This window comes from Mustela nigripes, chromosome 3 (assembly GCF_022355385.1).
Source record: "Mustela nigripes isolate SB6536 chromosome 3, MUSNIG.SB6536, whole genome shotgun sequence".
NCBI classification, from domain to species: Eukaryota; Metazoa; Chordata; class Mammalia; order Carnivora; family Mustelidae; genus Mustela; species Mustela nigripes.
Window position 1 is genome coordinate 134,786,404 of NC_081559.1, and position 26,320 is coordinate 134,812,723.

Here is a 26,320-nt window from a genome sequence, read left to right on the forward strand (position 1 = left end):
AAGAATCAGGACTTTATTAACATGTTATGAGCTGTTTGGGAAGCTTAAGGGAATTAGAGCCACAATGGCAAGCCAACTCTACCCAGCCTATCCACAGTCTCGGGCGAAAACTACAGATGTTACCAGTCCTGTTCATAGCTTTGCCTTCACAGTTTCTTGCCTTGGCTAAGTAAATATTAGTGCCAGGGTGTTGTGGCACCAGAAAGAGCTACAGAGACCCACCTAAGCAATATGACCTTAGTTGCAAAAACATTCTTAGGGGTGTTGATTCGCCCCTAAGTTTAGTTGTAAACTTAGGGGAGTTTATTGCCCCATGTGTCTCTTCCCAAAGGTCAACACTGGAATTTGTTCCCTTCTACCCCAACCAAATGAATGCGATGGAAACCATTGAATTCCAGTTGGTTTCAAATGGCAGCTCTTCAAAATCATTATCCTTCACTTGCTTTTCATTCTAAGCCTTGTGTTGGCCCAGGCTGTCTTGGAAAGAGTCCTCTAATCACCAAAAAGTTTACGAACCTCACACAAACAAACAAACAAACAAACAAAAAAATATGAAGTCTTCAACAGGTCTGGCCTGAATTTCAGATTTGTCTTTTGAGGATTGATTTATTCGGCTTCTCTTTCTAATAGTTAATGGAATTGAGCATTTTGTGTCCACACCACAAAGGGCAAGTTTAGCGGGGAAATATTTGGAAGTGGACAGAAGTCTGGGATTAGTTCCTTGACAGAAAATCGTGAGTGTTGCCAATTTTTTTCTGTAATTCTCAGTGCTTTGTGTGCAAATGATCTGGAGTCTCACCAGGAATGTATTAGAAGCTGGTTATCCACAAGATAAATCAAAAATAAGAGAAAATAAGTGAAAGTTTAGGTCTCCTTCCTTCAGAACTTCAAACAGGAGAGAAAATATTCTAAAACAGAAACTAAAAAAGGTATCTGTTTAGAAACAGCTCAATAAACAGTAGAATTATGACTTCTTAAGAATTCTTCATCTTCTTGAGTCAGTTCTCAATTTAATGGATAATTTTACTTTAAGCATTATATCCTTTTCATTTTTCAGCATATTCTTATTATGTGAAGACAGAAATGTGTTTGATATTGGTTCAAGTTAGAATCACCTGCTCACATGTAACACACAAAACACTTACTTCTTAAAAATCTGTAGGCCCCCTCTGAGAGATGTCTCCAGTCTGCTTTTTCTGTCTTTGGACTGGAAAATTGAGATTCAAAGTCCCACCAAGTGCCAGCTTCAAACTCTCCACCCTTCCTCATCCATCATTTGAGCTGGATTAGATAGGCAGCTGAGTCACTTTTCACCACCACATCTGTGTTCACAGATCCACAGCCCTCCCATCTGGTAAATTTTGTAGAGAGAAATGAATCCTTTCTCTGTGTGCTCAGACAGTCAGGTTTATAAAATAAGGACTATTTTAATGAGCCTTAGAGCTTCAAAATGCTGCCTTGTGCAATTTTGATTGCGTCTCTGCTCCTGTCATCTGAATATAAAGCTCATTCATTTAATATTTTTCCAGCTTTAAAAACTGCTTACCTGCCATTTCACTGAACTTGGCATCACTTCCAAAATACATAACATGAGAAATAGAACCAGGAGATGTTATAAACAAAACTCAGAAGCTGCCTAAGCATCTCCTGACTGTCTGATTGCCAGAAGATTCTCTCTCAGTCCAAGGAAAGATAGATGGTATGCACAAACAATAAGACAACAAAAGGACAATTAAATTTCACAGCTTGGGGGAGATCGTGAGGGTTCTTGTCAAAAATGTTCACACCTGGGGAACAGACTGTTATTTTTTGTGGAGCCTGGTTTTCAGCTTGAAATACACCTGCCAAAATCTGAATGGCCACTATTGTATGTTCTGGACTCAAAAACTGCACTGTCAGACAAGGTTTGGGGCACACAGATGGGATAAGTTAGAACAGCGGCTATGTTGTTTGTAAGGAAATTAAGCCCTTTCCTAGCCCTCTTGATGCCTACATAGGATGGAAAATTTTATCATAAGCATGTCTTGGCTATGCCTCCCTGGCACTTGATTATTTTTTATATTACCTTAATAATTTAAGTGATATTCAATACCTTAATTTAAATTTAAGAGGTTTTTTTTTTAATTGTCCATGGACTGTAATAGTAAACTACATCTTTTCAAGGGACCACCACCAGATTTAGACACTAAAAACTGTTCAAATGATCTTTGTCTTGGTATCCACCAAGCATTTAAACTTGCTGTGGAATATAAAGAGCTGAATTTGGGGGTGGTAAGAAGCCGACTCTTTTCCCTTGTGATCATTCTTGCCCTTAACATTTCTCATTGCACATCCTAGTGTCAGTTAAAATAATGCATGTGCTGTAAAACAATGTAACAGCAATCCAATATGTTTTTTTTTGTGTGTGTGGCAAAGCACACACACACATAACTCCAGCCCCTAGAGTTTTTTGTATATGAATATATGCCCTGAGGAATCATAGAAAATTGCCACTATTTGAGTATTTTTGACCTACAAAAGTAGCAGTTTCATAAGGTACCACTTAATATCTTCTGTAATTAGAAACTCGGAGAATATACAATTTTATTCTGATTCTTTTCACTATTGTATCGAAACGATCTACATTTCCTGCAGTGTCTTCCTAAGTTCATTAGTTTGAATTGGGGCATCATTCTCTATTACACGGATGTGGGGCTAACGTCTTCTCCTGCATCGTCCTTTCATCCCTCGGAAACGAAATCCCTTTTCCCCTGTGAGTCATCATGCGAATCTAAGTGATAAAGCAAGAGCTAGTGTGCGTGTGGGTACCAACGTGCACACAGGCATACTCGCCGTTAAATGGAGCTGTTTAGACAATAGCTCCTCAACGCCAACAAATTTGTGCTGAAAGAAAACATCAACTTCAAGAGGGTGAGAAACACTGCACCCATCAGCCTGTGCCACCTTTCGCTAGCTTTTCTTATTTCCATCTGACTCAGTGAGACCTGTCCCAGCAGATGGTCCTCTCAGTACACTTTGGCTGCCAAGAGAATAGAGCTTTGTCTGATATGGCCAGGAAACAAAGTCCAGGGATATTAACCAACCAGAGGAAAACCCTTTGCTCTTGCCATAATGATACATTCAGGCAGGAAGTTAAGAGGAAAATAGCTTCTCCCTGGGGATGAGGAGTGCAGAGGGGGAGGGAGGGAAGCAGTTTAATTATGATGAGGGTGGGGGCGGGGAGATGAGGACAGTCACAAGTGGAGATCAAAAAAAAAAAAAGAATGGGATGATGTCATTCTTTACTGGGACAGTCACTGAAATGAAATCAGGTCACACACAATGGTCTTGTTCTGTGCCTGCAACCATAAGTGTTATAAGAGATTACTTTGTGGCGATGCTTGTTAGGAAGTGTCTAAGGGTGCTGCTCACATTAAGACATCTTCAGGATGGATGAGAAAGGTAGAATCATCCCATCCAGTGCCGAAATGACCCGCATGGGTTACACAACATTTGTTTTAAGATCACTTAGCCACAGTTTAGGAGAGAAAAAGTCTGGATTCTTATAACAGTGAATTTTAAGAAGCAGAATGCAACTCTACAGCTTGGTTTCAGACCAGATGTTTTAAATTGATGCCCTTTCTCATAGGATAATTTTGAATGGCATTTTAAAGTTAAGGCGGAATAGATTTCTCAGTATAAAATTGCATTTTCTGAAAAGAAATACTGCCTTGTTCTATGTTAGGGCATTTTTAGGCCTGATTAACTCTGCTTACATAGGAAGTATTTCATTTGTGTCAATGTTGAATCCCTAGAGCCACTGGTGGCAGATATATTCAAATTTAGGTTCCTTCTCTCAGTGATGTCCTAATTTAACCTCATTCATCTGCTTCAAGTTCACAAGAGGGCATCACAATTACCAGTGAAGGTTAGATTTTTTAAGAAGTCATCCCTGGAATAATTAGGCGATAGGGTCAAATCCTGATTTCAAGATTCTGTTGTAATTGTATTATAGGACTTAAAACAAATAAGTCATCTACCAAGGCTTTTTTTTTTTTTTTTTTTTTTTTAGGACATCTTTGCTGTGCAGGTATTTATAATACTAGAACTAGAACACTGTAGGCTTTTTACATTCCTATCTGCAGGGTACAGAATTTACAAAATTTAGTGTTCAATGTTGGTAAATCACTGGTCTTGAGGTGCATGTGTATTTCCAGGGACTTTGTCTCTTTTGTAGACTTTACAAAAGTATACAAGCAAAATTAGATTACAGTAAGAATTCGTATTTGCTTTTTGATTTTACTTTCAAATTACTAGGGAATCTTGCGTGGTCATCACAGGTATAGGGGACGTGGGGATATATATATATATAGAGAGAGAGAGAGAGAGAGAGAGAAATGTCCTTGAAAGTTGCTACGGACTGTGGCTATTACAGGGCAAAGAGGCATGTTTTGAAGGAATCCTTTTGGGGGACAGATTCTAACACAAATTTCAGTGGTTTCTGCTGCCTTTATTTTTAAATGAAAGGTGATGAGGCTATAGGAGCTTTGAGAGAGGATAATTATTTAAAAATAAAAAGTAACCAAAATATTTCCAAACAAGTGATCAGCATCATGAGAAACCCTCAGGTTCTCAAGACAGTGTTTAATTTTCTTTTCCGTTTATTTTCTAGCAGGCTTTAAAGAGATCTAAGTCCATTAACCAGAGCTATTTGATAATAGCCTGTAAAAGGCAGGTGTTACTTAAAGCAAATCCGTTCTTAACAAAGCAGGTAAATCAAGCATGACTTCTTACAATGGGATTCACCATAAAATTAATTTAAAAATTACTTAGTTTTATAGTTTTACCAAAAAACTGTGTTGAAATGTATTTATGTATTACATAAAGTAAGAATGTCCCAGCAGATTAAATCTATTCTCTAATATTCATAGGAGCCAAGACGCTTGGGTGGCTCAGTTGGTTAAGCATCTGCCTTCAGCTCAGATCATGATCCCAGGGTTCTGGAATCGAGTCCTGCATCAGGTTCCTTGCTCAGCCTGCTTCTCCTTCTGCCTGCTGCTCCCTCTGCTTGTACTCTCTCTCTCTTTCTCCCTATCTCTGACAAATAAATAACTAAAATCTTTAAAACAAATATTCATGGGAGGGCTAGCCAGATTAGCCAGACATGATGCTGCTCAGTAAAGCACAGTGGCCGCAGGGGAGGGACTAGCAACCATTCAGAGCTTTCAGTTTCCCGTGCTGTAAGGGATATTGATATACTGAGTATCTCTGATGATGATAAGTTTGCCAGAATATTGCTAGTCACAAAATTCTGCTGTTCAAAGAACATTGCGCTAAGAGTTGGTGCCAACTTTAGGCATCTTGTTGACTGTGTAACTTTCTACAAAATGAGAATATACTTGTCCCACTTCTGTCACTAGGCTGTTGTAAATGTAAGATAAAGACTGGGAAAGTATATCTAGGGGGAGCCACAGACGTATGGAGCCCTTCAAGCCAATCCCGTGCTCCTGCTGTAATATTAAAAGGCTAAGGTATGGCACGGCAATCATCAATTCCCATTATACTGTTCTATTCCCAGCACCTTTCTTCTCTCTCATTATTCTTTTAGTTCTATGTCTCTGCCAGTAAACTAATCCCAATGTGTATTTTTGATGGTTGGCAATAATTCAAAAATGCTCTGCGAAGAAGGAAGGCTATAGAATCACTTGGATTCTAACTATGCATTCAGTGCATTTTTCAGAAAAGCTTCTGAATGAAATATCTTTACTGGCGGAGGCATTAAAAATAGGAGTGGGAAAAAAACAGCTTGTATTACATACACTTGTAGTTGTTGGAATTCAACTAAGGATTGACTCCAGATAATCTTTATGATCAGGGGGAAAAAGATGTGTAAGATTAACTTCCCGGGGATGGGTGCTAGTGCTTTTCATATCTTGCTGATTGGCTCCTGTCAAGGACTAAAGTGGATCTAGAAATTGCCATCATCTGCATCCCCTCAAAGAGAGGCCAGAGACAAAAAGTGACATCCCTCTGCTCTCTGTCACAAGACTGCCTTTCTCTTAGGGAAATACTTCATTTTCTGGTTGCTTTTTCCACCAGGAGTTTCTTTTATTTTTATTATTTTTTTAAGATTTTATTTGTTTATTTGACACACACAGAGAGAGAACACAAGCAGGGAACTGGCAGGCCGAGGGAGAGGGAGAAGCAGTGAGCAGGGAGCCTGACAGGGGACTCGACCCCAGGACCATGGGATCATGACATAAGCCGAAGACAGACGTTTAGCTGACTGAGCCACCCAGGCACCCCAGGAATTTCTTTTAAATGGCTGATACAATATCAACTTAGTATTCTGCACGTACTGAAATGTCCCTTCTGAGTGCAGGGACAGGAATGTAATTTACGTTTCACATTTGGAAGTCCATCTTAGTGTGAAGAACTTTCTCTCTGGTTGTAGAAATATTAAGATGGAGTTTGTATGGCAGGACTTGGGTATATGTGTATGAGGCATTGTTCCAGTGACAACCAACTACTAAACACAACAGATGATGATTCTATCAAAACGTTTTTTTTTTTTTTTTTCCCCTCTCGGACTCATGTAGGCAGTAAGAACGTGCATATACCCGAATAACTAGGCTGAGATATTGGCCTTCATGGATGTCTGAAAACATACACAGTTGTGTGTTGAAGGAATGTAAAAAGAGCCTTTCCTACCTTGGAGAGCCTTGGGGAATTCAAGAGTTATCACCAGTCAAGGTGATCCTTTCCCTCTCAGTTTCTAATTTATAGTGATACATGGAAGAAGTAGACCATACTGGTTAGGAGCACAGATTTGGGAGACAGACTGCCTGGGTTTGAATGATTTGTCATATCTTGGTTAACCGTGTAACTTCATTTCTTTGTGTCTTAATGTCCTCATCTGAAATATGGGGGTCAGTAATAATACTTTGTCTTGCTGTTCAGAGGATTAGATGTTTCCTTATGTATAAAGGGCTCAGGACAATGCCTAGCACTTAATATAGTGCTTTATGCATGTTAAGAATTATTATTATTTGTGGCAATGCTAAAAATCTAGAAAAGGACCGGGTAGACAATAAGTTTCCATGACATTCATTTGCCCGTAATTCCACACACTTACATACACACACACACTTACACTACAGAGAGAGCAGTCACCAGCCCCAGCACTGGCCTTGTGGGAACTGGTGTCAGACAGGAGTAGGGCAAGGGCCTCACAAATAATAGCAATCATAACACCTTCTGTGTACACACTTGTGATGTACATCTGTGCACTTCCAACAGTTGTGGAAACTCAAATAACGTGATATTGTAGTACTTTGGAAGTATATTATCAATATAGTGATAAAATCAGCTTTTAACTTCCCAATTTCTCTTCAGATCTGCTGAGACCTGGGTTCAGTTTTTTCCCTCATCCAGCTGTGATTTAGCAGATCCTAACCAATAAAATCTGATGGTCACTAAAAGACAAAGATCCTCCTTGTAGAGACCCGGGTGATTCAGCAGATCCAGATTCTATCTGACCCCAAAGAGCTGGATATTTATTCGGTAGTCTATATTCTGAGACCCACAGAAGTGTAAAATGGGTTTGTCTCAGGGAAAGTTTTTTTTAATCCTTTGGTGATAAATAACATACACTTGATGGAGTTTGTTTGGGTTTTTATTGTTGTTGTTGTTTGCTTTTTGTTTTTTTGATTTTACAACTCTCAGTTTAAATGTCTTAACCTGAGATGTTTAAATGTTTAATGTTTAAATGTTTTAAATGTTTAAAGATGTTTAAATGTTTTAAAGAGTTTTACAACTCTTCAGTTTAAATGAAATCATTTCAGAGCTCCAGGCTGACAGCTGTGAGGCACCTGTTTTTCTAATTGTACCATTATTAGGATGCCCTTGTTGAAAGGAGAGGAAAAAATGTCTATGTCCTCAGAGAATGATAAAAGAGGTCTCTTGAAGAGAGCGCTCCTAAGTATTTTGGCAATTTTTCACCCAGTAGAGTGCACTAATTCTGCCTATATTTAATACTTCTGAAAATGACATTTCATATATAAAATTCAAAACTCGACGCATCCAGTGTTGCCACAGGATCTTAAAATAGAAACTTGGGGTTTGATTTTCCACTCCTTTTCTTTATGGTTAGGTATGTAGTTGTGCCCGGAGCTGGCACGTCCCTACTGCACCAGAAAAACTATAGAAAAAGTGAGTGTTGTTCGCTCCATCATCCCCCTCAGAACCCTCGTCATGGTACGGTATTTACTGATCAACAGAGCCATGGCCATTCCACGCTGTGAAGAATCAAACGCAAACCTTTCAGGCCATCCAAGGACCGCCGGTATGATAGATGATACAGTGAAAAGAGAGTAAAGATTTTCCACCATTTACTAGCTGTGGAATCGGGCAAGGTGCATGGCCTTTTGGTAAAATATAGGTAAGAGCATTTACCTCATAATATTGCTGTGAGGGGTTCAGAGAGAAGGCGTGTGCAAAGCAGAGGCGAGCCGATAGCATGCATCCAGGAACATTCATCTCTCTCCTCAACTTGTCTTAGCACAGAACTTTCCTTCTCCTCTTCCTTCCCTCTCATGCTGTGGCCCTACCTAACTTCCCAGCCTGTCCCTGCGAAGATCCCTATGTCCCCGACACGCCTAGCCAGACTGCTCGTGCTCCCTTACACACCCTTCCTGGGTAGAGCTCTGGAAAGTCCTAGAGCCAGAATATTCCTTTACCACTTTTCAGCAAAAGCTAAATGCCATAATCCATTACAATAGTCCTTGATTTCCTCACAGCCGGAATTTGATTATTTCTTCTTTTGCAACCCCCGTGGTCTTTATACTTTAATTATGGTTCACATTTATTTAAGTCTTGTTTGTACCACACTGTCATTTACATTCCTGTGCTTCACGTTAGGCCGTGTGCTTTTTGAGATGAGTATCGTCCTTTCATTTCTTACTACGTTTGGCACAGTACTTTGCGAGTAGTTAAGTGCACAAAAAATGCTTGTTTTTAATTTAAAAAACAAAGTTGCAACTTCTGGTTTAAAAATATTGAACTTTGAAAAATAAATAAGATAAAATAAAATAAAAATAAAAATATTGAACTTTGCGAACTGACAGAAAGAGACATCCATGCTTCAGAGGTCCTTAGTGGCACATTTTATTTTATTTTATTTTATCTTATTTTATTTTTAAAGATCTCCTTTGTTTATTTGAGAAAGAGAGCAGGAGCAGGGGGACAGGCAGGGGGAGAAGCAGGCTCCCCGCTGAGCATGAAATTCCGAAGCAGGGCTCAACCCGAAGCAGGGCTCCATCTCAGGTCCCAACTCAGGGCTCTATCCTGGGACTCCGGGATCATGACCTGACCGACAGAGCCACCCAGGCACTCCCCAGTGACAAATTTTAAAACTCACGTAATCTTTCTTCTCTCTGCCTAAGTATTTGAATGTTTAAAAGCGCTATTGCACAAAAAGACCTAGAATTAGGTCCTCCTTGGTAGGAGGAGCCCATGGCCTGGCATCTGGCTTGTAGAGTTGGCTGAGAGATACCCAGTGCCTACAGAGCTGTTAGAAAAGACAAGGATCCTATGGAATAAGGAATGAATGATCTCCAAAGCTCTTCGTTAGATATCAATGTCTCTTAAAAGTAGCTTGTTACAAGAGATCGCTCTGCAAGACCATAATGCTCTGGACACGGGAGCTGCAGAGACAACAGCAAGCCTTGTGGTGTGACCATTCAGGACCAAGAAATAGCAGGACGGAGGCAGCAGGAAAGCCCCCTTGGTGGCTGGGGGACTTGGACCCGAGGGCCTTAAGGTGAGGTGATTCGGTACGAACAAAGCCCTTGTGAGACGCATGAGACAAAAAGCAGAGCCACCACACCTCAGGGCATTCTGCCATCCCCAGTGGCTGGACCAGAGGACAGCCTACCCATGTGCTTGGTGTGGGCAGGGCTTCCTGGCCGACTTTCAGTATGTCAGCCAGAGGCACAAAAAGAGACCGAAAGGATTCCAACAGACGCTAACATCTGAAAGATGAGTGGGAACGCATGCCCCTAGTAAGTTTTCTAGGAAGGGGGTCGAGACTATATTTTTGCTGTTGTCTATAAAGATAATAAGAGGGTGGTGGTATAAGGGAAAGTTACAGGAACTGAGCTTTGTCCCAGCTGTATATTTAAGTGGCTGTGTGATCTTGGGCAAGTTACTTAACCCTTCTGGCCCTCCATTGTCTTATCTATAATATAAGTTCATTCACTTCCAGCTCGAAGATCGCACAACCAGATGCTACCAGTTATGCCTACTATGTCCTGCCAAGAATCGCATCACTCCTCAGATGAGGATTATAGTTCTCACCTGAGTTTGGTCAGAAAAAAGATGCAATGAGAATAACGAATGAAAACATAAGTGATTTTCATTTTATTTTCCCTTACTCAAACTGACTCAAGATTTTCTCAACAACTGAGATGAAACGTTTTTCTTGAAATAGATATTTATAAATATGGGCAGATTCCTAGTTACAAATGGATAATGTTAAAAAAGATCATTTATAAACTAGTCTACCAGTGGTTCAATCTATATTATCTAGTAATAATATTATTGATGTTATTATATTTTTACAGGTCCATTAAGGGTCAGATACACTTAGTGGGCCTGCTTAGAAATCTAAGCTTGACGTTTAAAGTTTTGGTGGGAGGGGCACCTGGGTAGCTCAGTAGGTTAAGCATCTGCCTTCCGCTCAGGTCATGATCCCAGGGTCCTGGGATGGAGCACCACGTTGGGCTCTCTGCTCAGTGAGGAGCCTGCTTCTTCCTCTACCTGCTGCTCCCCCTACTTTCTCTCTCCCTCTCTCTGTCAAATAAATAAAATCTTTTAAAAAAATATAACATTTTGGTGGGAAACAAGGCACTTGATGTGACAGTCTGTAAAGCCAAAAACCAATCTTCTCGTCTATGCTTCTCACCCCTCACCTACTTCCCCAGCCCTTGTAAGAAAACTTGGGGTTCCTCCTTCGTCCTAAGCCAATGCTGATGATCTAGTCAGCTCTGAAATTCCAATAAGAAATAAATTGCGGAAACAGAAAGTAGGGGTTTTAGGAGAGATGAAAAGAATTTCGGTTGGGAAAGGAAGTGGGGGTTTACCCCAAGGCACTAAAAAGGCAGGGGAGAGATGGGGCAAAATGAACATAAATTTCATTGGACCCAAGGGCCTTAAATAGTAAGTATGGGGTAACTTAATTGTAAAACATGAATGAAAAGTAAGAGAAAACGTGTCTCGTGTATAAGAAACCAGTGGACAACAAGGAAGGAATAAAAAAGAGTTTCTGTTTCCTCGTTCTGAATTGTCATCATCGGCTTCTGCCTCCTTCTACTCCTCACCACAGATCCCGGTCATCTTGTGATTTTTTTTTTTTCTTTTCTTTCTATGACCAGTATTTCTCCCTGTTAGGAGTCACGTTTTCTGTTTTTTTGTTTTTTGTTTTTTTGTTTTTTGTTTTTTTTTTCCACATATCCAGTAATAATTGACTGGCCACTGGATATTGTGAATATTATGTGCCTCCATGGTAAAACCCTACTTGCTTTCCAAGCCAAATTCTCGACACTCCCTCGGTAAGACAGGAAGCTGGGAGTGGGAGGGTGTTGACGATGGCTCCAAGTGGATGTGCAGAAAGGAGAAATTAATGCACACACTGATCAAGGAAAGTGACGTACTTTATTTCAATTTGTCATAGGCTTACATTTGTGTGTGTTCTGGTATAGCAGTCATCGTATTGTATTCATTGGTGCTTGCAGTTGGTTGAGCTTTTTGGAATCTGAGGGCTTACATTTTTTAAGCACTTTTGGAATTTTTTTTCAGTCATTATTTCTTCACATATTTTCCCATTACCACGCTCCCTCCTAGGACTCCAATTACATGCATGTTAGACTACTTGATATTAAAATCGTTCCACAGGCCCCAGGGAGTACATTCACTTTTGAAAAGCCTTTCCTTTCAGATATTGTACTTTTCAGCTCTAGAAATTCCAGTGGGTTCTTTTTAATAGTTTCCATGTAGCTCGTCATTATGTTCACGTTTTCCTTCAAATCCTGGAGCATACTTGGAATAGCTGTTTAAATTCCTCATCTGCTCATTCATTCATCTCTGTCATTTCTGAGTCTCTGTCTCTCTTTTTCATTAAAGTATAATTAACATAAAATTATATTAGTTTTGGGTGTATAATATAATGATCGTATATTTGTATATGTTTTAAAATGATCACCATAGTAAGTCCAGTTAACATCCATCACCAATCTATTTTTTTTCTTGTGATTTCTTTTCTCTTTCTTTCTACAACCAGTGCTTCTCCCTGTTAGGAATCATGTTTTCTGGTTTTTCACATACCCAGTAATAATTGACTAGCCGCTGGATATTGTGAATATTACGTTGTTTAATGCCCGATTTGGGTGTCTTCTTTTAAAGACCACTGGATTTTGTTCAGGCAAGACAATTAACTTAGTTGAGGATCAGCCAGGAATCCTTTAAAGTTTGTTTGTAAGTTGCTTTAGGTCAGATCTAGGGTGATCTACACTCTAGGGCTAGTGAGCCCTACTCTTAGGTCTTGAGCTTTCTCAGGTCTCTTCTGGGTGCCCCATGTGTGTTCAGTGAGTTCTTCCCACCATGGCTGGTCTGAATTTAAGTATTCCATCCATATGTAGTATAAGTTGTTAATCTTACAGCTCCCCAGTAATTATTTTACCTGGTGGTTCTCCTTTGCCCAACTTTGTGGATTCTCACCCCACACATCCGTAGCTTAGTACTCAATCAACCACTCAAGAGAACCCATACAGATTTCTAGAGCTGTTGCTCTTTGCTCCTCCCTCCTCTCCTATTCTATCCCACAAATTCCACTTCCCTCCCCAAATTGCACTCTCTCGTCAGCTCTGCTTGGGTATCCCTCTTGGTGCCACTTCCAGAAAGTGTCTAGTGTGACATACCTCCCTTACGTTCCCTCTCTCAGGGATCACAGCTTATTGTCCAGCGTCTGAGGTAGTTGCTCCATATACACTGTCCAGTTTTCCAACTATTTATAGCAAGAGGACTAGTCTAATACCAGTTACTCCATCTTGATGAGAAATAGGAGACCCACCACATTTGTAGTCAAACCTTGTTTCTTTTTCTTTTCTCTCCACTAATCACTAAGACCTTTCAAGGCAGTGACAAGATCTCATTCATCTCTGTATTCCTAATGCCTAACATAGAGTTTAGCACATAGCAGGCATAATAAATATTGTTGAATGAAAGAATGAATGACGACGATTGTTACACTGATCCACAATATTTAAGGTATCTGTATTCAGTTGAGACATTGATGTAAATATCTAACCACTTTTTTAATATGTGCCTTTTTAAGCAATAGAGAAAAATTTATTCAACAGCTGAATTCACATTAGCTAGAGATCAATGCTAGGGTAGACAAATTCTATGTTAAGCTTACTTAACATTCCTAATAGCTGTAACATGCCAGTGTCCAGAAACAGAGATCACATGTTTTCAAGTATCTACAGAACAGTAAGGACAAATTATAGTAGAATCAAAAGTAATAGTGGCTGTTTTTAACATTTTTAACAGTCTATGAAGTTGGCAAATAAAATATTTACCTTCAGGGATTTCTACCTATAAGCATATGCCAGGATTATAGATGTCCAGACTGTAGTTTCATTAACCTTCATCTTTTGAGGGACTGTGATGGCTTTTTATTTAAATAACAAAATGCATTGAGTTGGTCTTTCAAAAGTCTACCTAGCTTTCTATGATCAAAAAGTCGACTTTTAAACTGAGAATGACAGTCAAACTTTTGTAAACTACACAAATTGAGTGGGAAAGGAGTCCTGCATTTTCATGTTAAAGGTTTCTCTCTGCAATCTTAATACAGTATCTGTACAAATTTCATAGAAGAAACATCTATATTTGGAGGACTGTAAGACTTATGGAAATACCTTCAAAATCTCTGATACTTAAAAGTCTCTGGATATGGGTACATTTCCTATAATTAGAATATCTCTACCTAATTGTTTAAAGGGTTCCTAAAATTCAGATATTTTCTTGTCCTACACACACGTGCTCAGACACACACACACACACTCAAACCACACGCCTGATAAATTATTCCTTCTCCATAGGTCAAATTGGGGTTCACACAATACTGTCATTATTAAAAGCATGGTCTTTTAATACTCACTCTCATTTGATCCACAGGGTTCTTAAAGTTTCCTTTTGTTTCTTTTGACTCTATTTCTGGTTTCCTTCAATGGGAGGCAGCAGTTCTTTAAGTTAAGAGACTGAGCTGTGAATGAGATGTCAGCTCCTTTGGCTCATTCTCCCAGGTACCTTTGGCAAGTCACCTCTTCATCTTTGCTCTTTGATGACACACCCTACCAGACAGAAAGAATAATTCGATCTCCACATGAGTGTGAAGGACCCCTAAAATTCTAATATAGGTTAACAAAACAACAACAAAAAATTTTTATAATTTCAAAATCATGATTGTACTTGTTTAAAGCCTGACTGAGATGACCTTTGAGAGCAATGATTTGAGTTTGTGGTTCCAGAACTATTCAAAACTACAGGTTTTATTTCACTTTGTTTTTCTCCAATGCTTACTCCCTCTGTTTCTATTTCCCAGTCAAGAATTTAAAGTAAACCTCGGCCAAAGCCTCAGGTTCCACCTGGTTTGGGGTTGAAACCACATGAAGCGACTGAATTTTGCATAGTTTCCATTTGAAAAGATATATCAGCTTGGGTTCTCTTTCATGTGAGCCCTGTTTACATAAATTTTGGCCAAGCTTTAGATGAACCTGCCCTGAATTGTGATTTTATATCAGACCCTAAAATGAGGCCACTTACCGAGTTCCGTCTTTTAAAAAGCTTATATGTAATGTCCCCAGAGGGTGCGTAATAGTTAACTAGTGGCTGAGGTGCAGCAGCACCTTGTTTTAGTATAATGTGGGGGAGAATTTCTCAGCGACTTGGAACTCCTCCTAATTGAGAAACCAAACAGACCTAGTAATAGAGGCTCTAGTGTCAGGAATAACATTTTGGGAAAATTTCTTTTGAAGTTTAACAAAAAGGTTTCCAAGTACATAGCTCAGAGACACCAGGTTAATTCACCTTTTCTTTGTTCCATCCTTTATCTTCTGCTTTCATTAATTCAACAAATCCTCATTGAGCACCTGTCAACATGATGACCAAGCCCTGTTCTAGGTATTCAAGATGTATTTGTGCATAAAATATTTACAGATCCTGACTTTTGTGGTTCTTACATTCTAGTAGCAGAAGACAGAAAATAAAACTAAATATACCATATGAGTCAAATATATATAGTACATTCGAAAATGATATGTTCTATGAATAAGACAAAGTAAAGCAGAATTAGAAAATGGGGTGGGTTGCCGTGTTGAAGAGGTTTCTCAAGGAAATCACAGAGATGGTAAGATTTGAACAAAGACTTGAAAGCAGTGAGGAAAGAGTGACCCAGGTCTCTTGAGGAAGAGCTTTCCAGAAAGAGAGAACTTTTAGAGCAGAAGCCCCAAGATACCTACATATTAGAGGAACCATAGTGACACCATTTTGACAAATATGAAGTGAGCAAACACAACAGTGTTAGAAAATTAAGTCAAACAAGTAACAGTAGGCGAGCACATGACCTGTAGGCCATAAGAAGGACTTTGTCTATTTCTCCAGATGAAAAGGAAGCCATCACAGGGTTTCGTACAAAGGAGGAAATTCTGATTTATATTGGCAAAGGCTCTCTCTATGGTATCGTGGAGAGCAGACTGTAGATAGGCCAAGGTAAGAAAAGAAGCGTTATTACAAGGCCGCGGAAAGACATACGCATGGCAAAAACAGTGGAAGTAGCAAAAAGTGATCAGATGCTAATTTGGAAGATAGAGCCAATGGTATTGCCTCACTGATTGTAAGTGTATGGGGGCTGAGGGAGAAAAGAACCAAAGATGCTTTGAATGTTTTGGCCCAAGCAACTGGAAGGATAGAGTCACCATCAGTTGAGCTTGGAAAGGTTGCAGTAGGAAGTATTCTAGGAAGGAAGATCAAGAGTTCACTTTTGGGAAGCAAGTTTGAGATGTCTTTTAGACCTCCAAGGAGAGGAGTTATCATTGCATTGGCAGTTGGATTTATTTGCAGACTGTGTAGAGATTTGCATTTGAAGTCATAAGTATGATATCAACAAGGATGTGAGTATACACAGAGAAAAGAAGTGAAGACTAGCCTCTTGGTCACTTCGATATTAAGAGGTCAAAGAGAAGAGGCAAAGTCAACACAAGACACTGAGAAGGAACCCAGCAAAGTAGGTGGAATCTGAGGGGGTGGAGATCCTGGTCCCCTGGAAGCTAAATGAAAACAGTGTTTCAGGAAGGAAAGAATGAACAACTACACCTGGAAGGTCCAGTGTGATAAGGATTGAGAACAGACCATTGAATTTATCTCCTTAGAAGTTACTGGTTTTGTGCATAAGAGCAACTTTGGTGAAATAGGGGGAAGGAAAGCAGATCGAAGAGAGAATGAAGGAGAGAGACTCAGATAGCAATATAGCAACTCTTCCAAGGAGCCTGTTGCCAGGGGAGCAGAGAAAAGGGGTGGTAGCTGGTGAGAGAAGTAAGGTCATGAATGTTTTTTACAAGATGGAAGAAATGACAGCATGTTTACACCCTGGTGGGAATGATGTAACTGCAGGAGGAAAAATGATCTGAGCAAGACAGGGGAGCATTGCTGGAGCTCTGATTTTTTGAATAGGTGAGAAGAAATAGAACCTAGTACAGAGGTGGAAGAATTGGCTCTATACTGAAAGAATGTGGCAAATTCATCGGCTCAAGTAGATGAGAAGGCAGAACATAGGGGAGCAGATGCTGGTGGGTGAGCAGACAGAGGTTGATGGGGGAACCCTGTGGAAGATCTCTTCCAATTGCTCTTGTGTCTTCAGTGAAGGATGAACCGAGGTCATTGGCTCAGAACGAGGGTGAATAAGAAGTGCTGAGGGTGTGAGCAGGGAGGAAAGGATGAGAAACAGACATCTCAGGGAATGGAAGAGTAGCTGGACTGAGGAAATCAAGTGTGGCTGCCCGGCAGCATTTGGGGCCTCCTTGAGGTCCATGGCAGGGGTAAAACATGAGTCCCTGCGGGGTGACATGTCTTTCTCTAGGCACGGGGCAGTGGAATAGGCAGGGAGTTGGATTTAACTAGGGCTGTGGTGTCCTAGGCAAGGGTGGTGGACAGACGGGGGAGGTGGGGGCTCCAGCATATACCAAAGGACTAATTACAATGACTTTAACTGATAAGGAGGGGATTGAGGGCAGGCAAGAGCAGCAGGATCAAAGCACGGAAGAGCTCTGCCATGTCAAGGACTTGCTGGGATTGGCCAACAGGAGGACTGAGTAATGGCAGAGGGCAAGAGGCAGGAAATGGAGATGACAGGACAAGAGGCAATTTCCAGTACTGTTCAGGGGTACGGATTGATGAGCTGGCCTTGGAAGTAACTAGAGTGAAAGAGAGGTGACCAGAAAGGAATAGGCAATGGTGCTGGGAAGCTCACATCTGTGAACCTGGAAATCTCCAAGAATAATGGAGATAATGGAGAGATTAAGAATGAAGAAAAAACTAAAATCACTTTGAAATGCGGAGGAATGTTCTGGGGTCAGTTGATAACTATGGAAGTAGTAGGCTATGTAATCTAATAACATGACTAATTTTTTTAATAAGATGAGAAATAAGAAAGCATATGGATTTAAGGAGGAAAGTAGAAGGAGAAAAAGATGGAGGGAAAGAGAATGGGAGGAAGGAAAGAAGAGAAAGAAAGAAGGCGGGCAGGCAAGAAGACAGGGTGGAGGGCTTTAAGAAAGAGTTGAGCGTAACACTGGATCAGTGGATCTACCCAAATTTATATTCAACTTTCTAGAACTATAGTACTCAAGGATAACATATTTATATACAAACTTGGATAAATTATTACATCTCATTAAAGTAACATTTTGCCAAAATGAGATTTTTCCCCCATATCCCTACCAGAAACTATCAGATGCACAACAACTTGCTGCTTCTTATTTTACAGTGAAATAAATTCAAGAAAGTCTTTAGAGGTGTCAACAACAACCCAGAAGAAAGAATCCAATTTAAGCATAGATGGACTAGGCTTGCTTTATGGCAATGATAAACCAAGTATCTTCTCTGGGGAAAAGAGCCAGAATATCGGAAGGATGGTGGATAGTGCTTTATATGTAGAATGGTGGCTCTATTACCCCCTTTTTATGGCTTTGCATCTTCTCCTTACTGAGACAAAAGATCATTCAGATGTGAATGTATCTTAATGATACCTATATAGGCTTTATGCCTGCAAAAGTAATTCATAGTATTTGTCCTGGTGACGGCTCAGAGGATATGATCAGATTTTAATACTTTCATAGTTAAGTCATATTCCGTCCTTGATCTCATAAGAACAATTGGGGAAAAGAAAAATTCCTGGAAGTCAGGACCAGCACCTTGGTCAGATTCTGTACAGTGTGAGCCCACAGATACTCAGAAAGTGCTCGATGGGACTAAGTTACTTGACTGTTAATCCTGTTGTAAATTCAGTTTGGTCGTCGAAAGGAATCCTATTTTTCTTGGAATGAAATTGAGGATGGCCAGGTAAAATTTCCCTGGTGTAATTCTCCCTTTCATGTTTGTGAGTCATGTCTTTTGCCTTGGTGAGCAGTGACAAGGATGACACCTGGTGACTTGTTTGAAAACTCAGGAATCCAGAAAAAAACTTTCCTTGTTCCTTTTTTAGGAAATTGGGTAGGGAGAATGAAATAGTCCAATGGGAAAAGACCATTAAGTCAAAGGGCTTTTGATAAATTAGGATCTTGTTTATACTTCATCATAGATGATAATAATGTTATAAATTACTATAAGCTTTCCAGGCAGCCGATACTTTGTGAAGTGGATTTTGTGGACTTTATCTGAAAGGGCAAAGCTCAGGCATCCTTTCAACAGATGTCAGCGCATGCTTTGCATGTGCAGGATATCTGTTAGTCTCGGGACTGAGACTCTAATGTGGGATGTGACCCACACACTCTGCTCTCAGAGAGCTTATATTCTTTTCTTTTCTTCTTATCTATCTTTTTAACTTAAAAAAATTATTTAGGGGCACCTGGGTGGCTCAGTCGTTAAGCATCTGCCTTCAGCTTAGGTCATGATCCCAGGGTCCTAGGGTGAGCCCTGCATCAGGGTCCCTGCTCAGCAGGAAGCCTGCTTCTCCTTCTTTCGCTCCCCCTGCTTGTGTTCCCTCTCTGGCTGTCTCTCTGTCAAATAAATAAATAAATAAATAAAATCTTTGAAAAATTTATTTAAACTCAATTACCAGAACACTTACATTCTAAAATGACCACACGTGTGAGCTGAAGTAACATCACTGAAGCTTTCTGTCAGCACAATTGCTAGAAACTGTCTTTATAGGGGTAGCAACAGTCTTTAGCACTGAGTCCAGTCTGAGGTAGAGGTCGGAAAGGACCCAGTGCTCAGCAGAGAGGACAGAAGACATCATTCCAGATGCCCCAGGACACAGAATGTATTTCTTCAAGCTCTTCAGTGATAATTCACACTCTACTGTTCACTAGAATGTATTTCAGAAAAAAAGTGGTCAGAAGTTAACAATGTAAATTCACTAGAACCTCCCCAGAACTGTAAAGTTTGTAAGTACAAATTGCTGTATGACCAAATGACAGACTTCTGTCCACTCTTGCCAGCTTAAGAATGCTTAGGACGGTGGCAGAAAGTACTTCCCTGCAATCTTCTCTTCAGCCAGGGCTTTGAATGCAACAAAATCCCTTTCCTTGTGGGGCCATATTAGAAGTGCAATTAATATCCAAGCAGAGAAACACTGAAAAAAATAAAAAATTTTTAAAAAATACCCAGAGAGCTCTCCCGGATACTCTCAACATAAACCTTCAAAGGCTATTCTTCAAAGGCTATTCTTCAGTGCAAAGGAGAATTTAAGTTTCTTGACTTTTATTCCCCAAGATCAACCTATCTTTTTTAAGTTTTATTTTATTAGTTCTGTTAAAATGATTGATTTTTATTATTAGCCAATTTTTTTTTAAATGCTATTTCAGGGGCACCTGGGTGGCTCAGTCTGTAAAGCATCCAACTCTTGATTTTAGCTCAGGCTGTGATCTCAGGGTTGTGAGATCAAGCCCCACGTTGGGCCCCAAGCTCGGCGGGGAGTCTGCTGGAGATTCTCTCTCTCCCTCTACCCCCTGCTCACACACGCCCACACTCTCTCTTTCTCTATCTAAATAAATAAAATCTTCTTTAAAAAATTAAAAAGCACTTTTGTTTCAAAATACTTCAAAATACTCATTTGCTGAAGTTTATAGTGAGAGGCTACTTTAGTTCCACTCAAATTAGAGAATTTGCTTCATGAGAAAGAGAGCTATAATGATAATGATACTAGTAATGCTTTCTTGCATCTGAAAGCTAGAACTAATCCAAAAGTAATTTAGACACTTCAGCAATAAAAATAATAAAATGTCAGTGTGCATGATTCTCGTCTGGCTTGAGCTGGTAATTTGTTGACATTCTGGAGAATTCCCCTCCAGTTTGCTGACAACCTTCTGCCTCCCGAGCCTAACATCACAGGCAGACAGAGATTATGAGCACTCTTTTTTCTTTTTAAAGATTTTATTTATTTATTTTGATAGACAGAGCACAGACCCGCAGAGTGGCAGGCAGAGGGAGAGACAAAAGCAGGCTCCCCGCCGAGCAAGGAGCCCGATGCAGGTCTTGATCCCAGGACCTAACTTGATCCCAGGAGCCTGGGATCATGACCTGAGCCAAAGGCAGTCACTTAACCCACCGAGCCACCCAGGCATCCCGATTATGAGCACCCTTTAGGACAGACCCTGCGAAGGCAGAAGTAACTTGTATTCAGAGCCTCATTTCTAACAGTTTGTGACCATATTCTCAATTTGTACATTGTCAATGCCCAGAAAAGATGAAAAGAGAAAATAAGAGGGGGGAAACCCTCTAGCTAGCAGACTGTTGCATAGAAGGCCTTGTAGTGGAAGCCAAAATAATACAAACACCTTACAATAGCCGTGTCATTGGGGGCAAGTGAAAAGACAAGGCGAATGACCAGTAGAGCAAGAGGAAAGAGCCAGAGGTCAGAGAGGACAAAGGGCTCAGCAGAGGGGACGAAAGACTTCATTCCAGATGCTCCAAGACGGGATGGCTGGTGTCAGCGGGGGATTCCTGGGCAGCTTAGGGGCTCAGTAAGCACAGATTTTTGGTATACTGAAAATAACAGTTACGCAAAAAACTGGATTGCAGGTGTCTTGAAAGGATGTATTTCTCCACACGTTCCTAAGTAAGTAGAGAATAGTCAGAAGGATAGATAGATAGATTAAATGAGAAACAAACAACCATTGTCCACACAGATGTGAAGGTTTAAAAATGAATGAGATTCTCATTCTGTTGGTTCCCACCCACATAGCACGTCCACACATCTGCGTTTCCTTTCCCTTTAAAATTGCGGGGAAAACGCAGGATGAAAAATGTTGCTTGAGTAGCAGAACCTGTGTGTGTTTCTCTGGGGTGGGCAGAGAGAGATGAGGATGAGGGAAATGAGAAAAAGGGAATTTCTAAATAGTTTGATTAAACACCCTCCCCCTTCTAGTATAATGCGGTAAATTAAAGCGAGGCTCGTTTTGCTTATTATAGCGAAATAATGTAAATGAGTAAAGCTAAGTAATAAAAATGTGGTATACCGAGCCAGTTTTCTGCTTTCCAGGAACTCTTTTATGTCCAACTGCTTGGTCTTTATCTTCCTCTAATCCTTTTCAGTCTTCTTGCCCTTTGCCCCCACATGACCCTTGGCACATTGCCTCCTAACCTTAAAAATGAGGAGTTTAGAGTTTCAGGGAGATTTTGATGAAACCACCTGCTGTTCAAGTCTGCTCTGCACCCCCTCGCTGCACTGAATTCAAATAGAATGGCTGAGTGCATAAATATGCTAATATTCTGAACCACACTAAATCCCCAGCTCAACAATCCCTGTAAGATAGGACAGATGTGATTGGCTGGAGTTTATAATTCACCACGACACAAATAAGCATGGGAATCAAAGATCTCACAAATAGAAGTGGATTCTGATTTTTCCCATCGTACAGAAAAACACCGTGGAAAAAGTCAGACCAAATTCTCAATAGATTGGTCAATTTAGTATTGGGCTTTGAAACTGAGGCAACTCTTGATTTTTTTTTTTCCTAACAATACTTGGCTTTCCTTAATTTTATCCTGGTAAACTCTGACTGGGACCCTGGAAAGCTTCCCCCCTAAAGTTTTCTTTTAAAAATCCAACTTTCAGATCTACCACTCTTAGAAGACAGTGTTATATCCACATACCCTGAGACAGGGTGTCTTTTAGGTCCAGGAGTCGGGAGGGAACAAGACAACATGGCATGGTCTTTGAGTGATCAGTACTGAGTGGTGACAGCAGAAGAGGCCAGGGAGGAAGCCCGGGCAGAACAGTCGACGAGCCACAGTGGCTCTCTCCAGTCATCCTTCCTTATTTGTTCCAGGTTCCAGATTCAATTTGGAAAACATCTTAATTGACTAAATGAATGAATTCATGGATCATGGAAAATGAAGAAACTATGACACCGTTAAAATATTTAGGTTGTAAAAATAAATTGGTGATAAAAATGGTAATATGTGGAACTTTCTATGTGTCAGCTGTTCTCCAAAAAACTTCACATATATTGGGTTATTTAACCCTCACAATATCCATGAGGTATGTTCTACGGCATCAGTTTATAACTGGGGAAACTGAGGTCCAGAAACCTAACTTGTACAAGTTCTAAGAGCTAGCACACTAGCTCCATATTGAAGCCCAACTTGTCAGAGTCCCCAAAGCCATGCTTATTATAAGCCACTGTGCTAGGTCTAAAAATGTGCTTATATATATGAAATGGAGAAAGAAATGAGGATCTTCTGAAAAAATGATTAGAAAATGCCTTTTTGTCATTGGTATAGCTACTCAACTTCAGGACCCTTCTACTCTATATTCTCACAAATGATTAGCAGTTAGCACTGTCACTCTTGGGATCAATTTTTTAGAAGCCTCTTGTATAGCTATCTATCATTGCATTAAAAATCTATCATTGCATGACTCTAAATCTAAGTGGCTCAAAACAATAATGAACATCTATTAACTCATACAGTTTCTGTGGGTTGGTAATTTGGGAGCGATTTAGCTGGGAAGTTCTGGTTCAGGTTGTTCATGACCAGGCCTGCAGTCATCTGAGGGACCAGCTGGGGTTGGACGGTCCTCTTCCAAGATGGCTCACTCGCACGGCTGGCACACTGGTCCTGGCTGTTAATGAGAAGCTTCCATTCCTTGCCATGGGGTCCTCACCCTGGAGCTACTCCAGTGTCCTCACAACATGGAAGCCACTCTCTCCAGAGCAGGTGATCCAAGACATCGAGACAGAGCAGCAATGATTGTTAGGGCCTTGCCTCAGAAGTGACACCATCATTTCCACCATATACCATAGGTTACATGGGTCCGCCCTATTAAGTGTGGGAGGCAATGATATGAAGATGTAAATACCAGGAGCTGAGAATCGTGGAACTGTTTTGGGGGTTGGTTACTATGCATTATCAGTTCATTAACAGTACTGTCTGGTGACTTGGGTTCATTTTTCTACTTCAGAGAAAGAACAAAAGAGAGATGAAGTAAGGGCAATAGATACATTTGGACAGTTTATGATTGCAGCAGGCAATCTGCTTTTCCGTCCATCCCAGGAGAGCTGGAGTTTGAGGAGTTTTGTTGGACTCTCAACCCCTTCATTCTGCCCTACTGCTGACACCAAGTGTAGGAGTTGTGTCTCAGAATAAGGCTCATCTAGACACTCAAACATCAAGCACTTTGACCAAACAGAAAAAGCAGGCAAGTCTAGGACTTACTCTCCATACAAATTCATATTATTTGATACATATTTACTGGCTATCTGGGTGGGTCAGAACCACAGTCTATATGGAATCTGAGACATAATGGACCATTGGGAAGGCTCAGTCTGCTACTCTTAGAGACTCATTGCTAAAATGAATCTTATAGACAGTTAAATATAACTACCACCCTTTACTGCAAATGAGAAAATTAAAATCTCCAGAAAACTAAAATTTGGTTACTATTACATGGCTATGCCTATTCTGCCTTAACTTCTCATTGATGAAATCACATGGCCTAATGCCTCAAACTCTTTTTAGATGTTCTCTACAGATTTCATTGTTTGTCCCCTACTCAGGTAACCATCTGGACCCTTTGAATGAATTTTACCTCTTTCTAGAGTTCAGCTGAGAGTCATAGGTTGCTTGTTCTGGTTCCTTTGTCTTAGAAAAAGAAAAATCTAGCTAAACCTCAATAGTGGCATTAACCCAATCCTAAATTAATACCTTCTATCCCCTTGGACCAACATATCAGATTAGACAATTGTATTTTCCAAAGAGGTTGAAGTCATTGGTATCCTACCTAAGTAGGTGCTCAGAAGGAGTGAAACAAAGTTAGAAAAGGACAAGGCAGTTGTTGAGGGTCTCCTGGGTGCCAGGCAGAATGTGGGCACTTTGACACTTTTACCAGTTCTGGAATCCCCACAAGAACAGTATGAGGCGATCAGCGTGATTGTTATCCCATTTTGCCGAAGAGAAAACTGACAAGGGAATGCCCATGCCCAAGAACACTCAGGACACAAGAAACAGATTTGAAAAATTAAATCCAGGTCTTCCTGAGCTTGTGTTCTTACCCACCAAGCTGCCCAGATACCACTCGAAACTGACTTTCTCAATGACCAGGCCTAGCTTGTGTCTATGCTGTCTCCTCGGGTTGTCCCATAGGGACTTGTAAGTGTTGATTTTTAAAAAAAGCTATTTTATCTTTCTGTGTGTGTAAATGAAGAGATTCCAAGTATATTAGTACCTCCTTAATAACAGTATTCCGTTTTAACTTCCCTTGCCCCACCAATAGTGCACTCTGCCCGTAGTGAGCTCAGAAGACGGTTTTGTCCTCATGACAAATGTTCGCCCAAGCCACCACCCGCCTCTCCTCCCTTTCCATCCCAACCCATTGAGCGTTGGCTCCTACTGGTGGGGGGAAAAAATGATTTCTCATTTTTTTAGTACCCTGTTATTTCCCCCCAAAACTTGTTCATATTATATTCCCCAAAAAAGCCCTTCTTAGCCAATATGTGTGTTTGCCTCAGAGTTGTGATTACAGTAATTAATATGGAAGCTGAAAAGTCCATTGCACTGGGACTAAGAGAGATCCCTATGGAGACCCTACATCTTAATGTCATCTTAGAAGTATTTTTTATTCTGGAATCAATTTTTAAATGGAGGCATATTATAATCCATGCCTTTTCTCTCTCTCTCTCTGTAATTACCAAGAAGACCTTTTCTTTTGTTTCTGCTGCATGGTGGTTTCGCAGCTCAGTGTCACCACAGGAAAAAAAGGCAGTTCTAAACTGATTAAACACACCACCACTTCTCTACGGAGGGAACGCTTTGCTGCCAAGCACGGGAATTCACATCCTTAATGGCAATGGCACTCTTTAGCTAAAGATTTGAGAACCACTTGCCAGCAAATAACCTACGACAGGATAATTTCTAGCTTGCCGGCCCTCCGAGGCAAACAAGTTAGGGGTTAGGAAGCAAGAGTATTTGCAAAGTCACTCTTGCTCAGGAACACTGAGAAATAAGCCTTTAGACAAAGTATCGTATCCATTCAGATTACAGAATTGTTCTTCAGTCTCCATATAACCTCAAACTTTATATCTTTTTATTAAAAAGTTTTGGTTTTTTTTTTGTCTCAGGGTCTTTTAAGGAAACAAGTCATTCTGTCTTAAAATAATTGTTTCAAAATAGACACATGAGAAAGCTTTAAGCTTCATTGAACCTTAAAAGAATTTTCAATACTTAGGGGGGGAAAACCACAACGTTCATTTCTTTGAGAAAAGGAAAAACGGACAGCCATATGAATAGAATAGATTCATTAGAATTGTGAAAAACAGGTCACTAGCTCCTTTTTTTCCCCCAAAACAACAACAAATACTTTGTTGCTATTAATAACTGTTAGAAAAGCCTGCTCATAAACAGAAAGAAGCTTGTGCTTTGGCTACCCTCGGAAAAAGAGAGTACATTGTGTGATCTTTAAATGCATTCTACAGTAGGAAAATGAAAAAAAAAATACGCAAGAAGAAAGGGCGTGACTAGATAGCATAGATTTACTACTGATTTGAGTATTTGTGAGTACAACCAA

The 26,320-nt window shown here is 40.3% G+C and overlaps 1 protein-coding gene across 5 annotated transcripts in view; it reads left to right on the forward strand.

The window, feature by feature from the left end:
- SULF1 (sulfatase 1) overlaps positions 1-26,320 on the forward strand; it is a 174,280-nt gene that overhangs the window by 33,566 nt on the left and 114,394 nt on the right. The window lies entirely within an intron of this gene.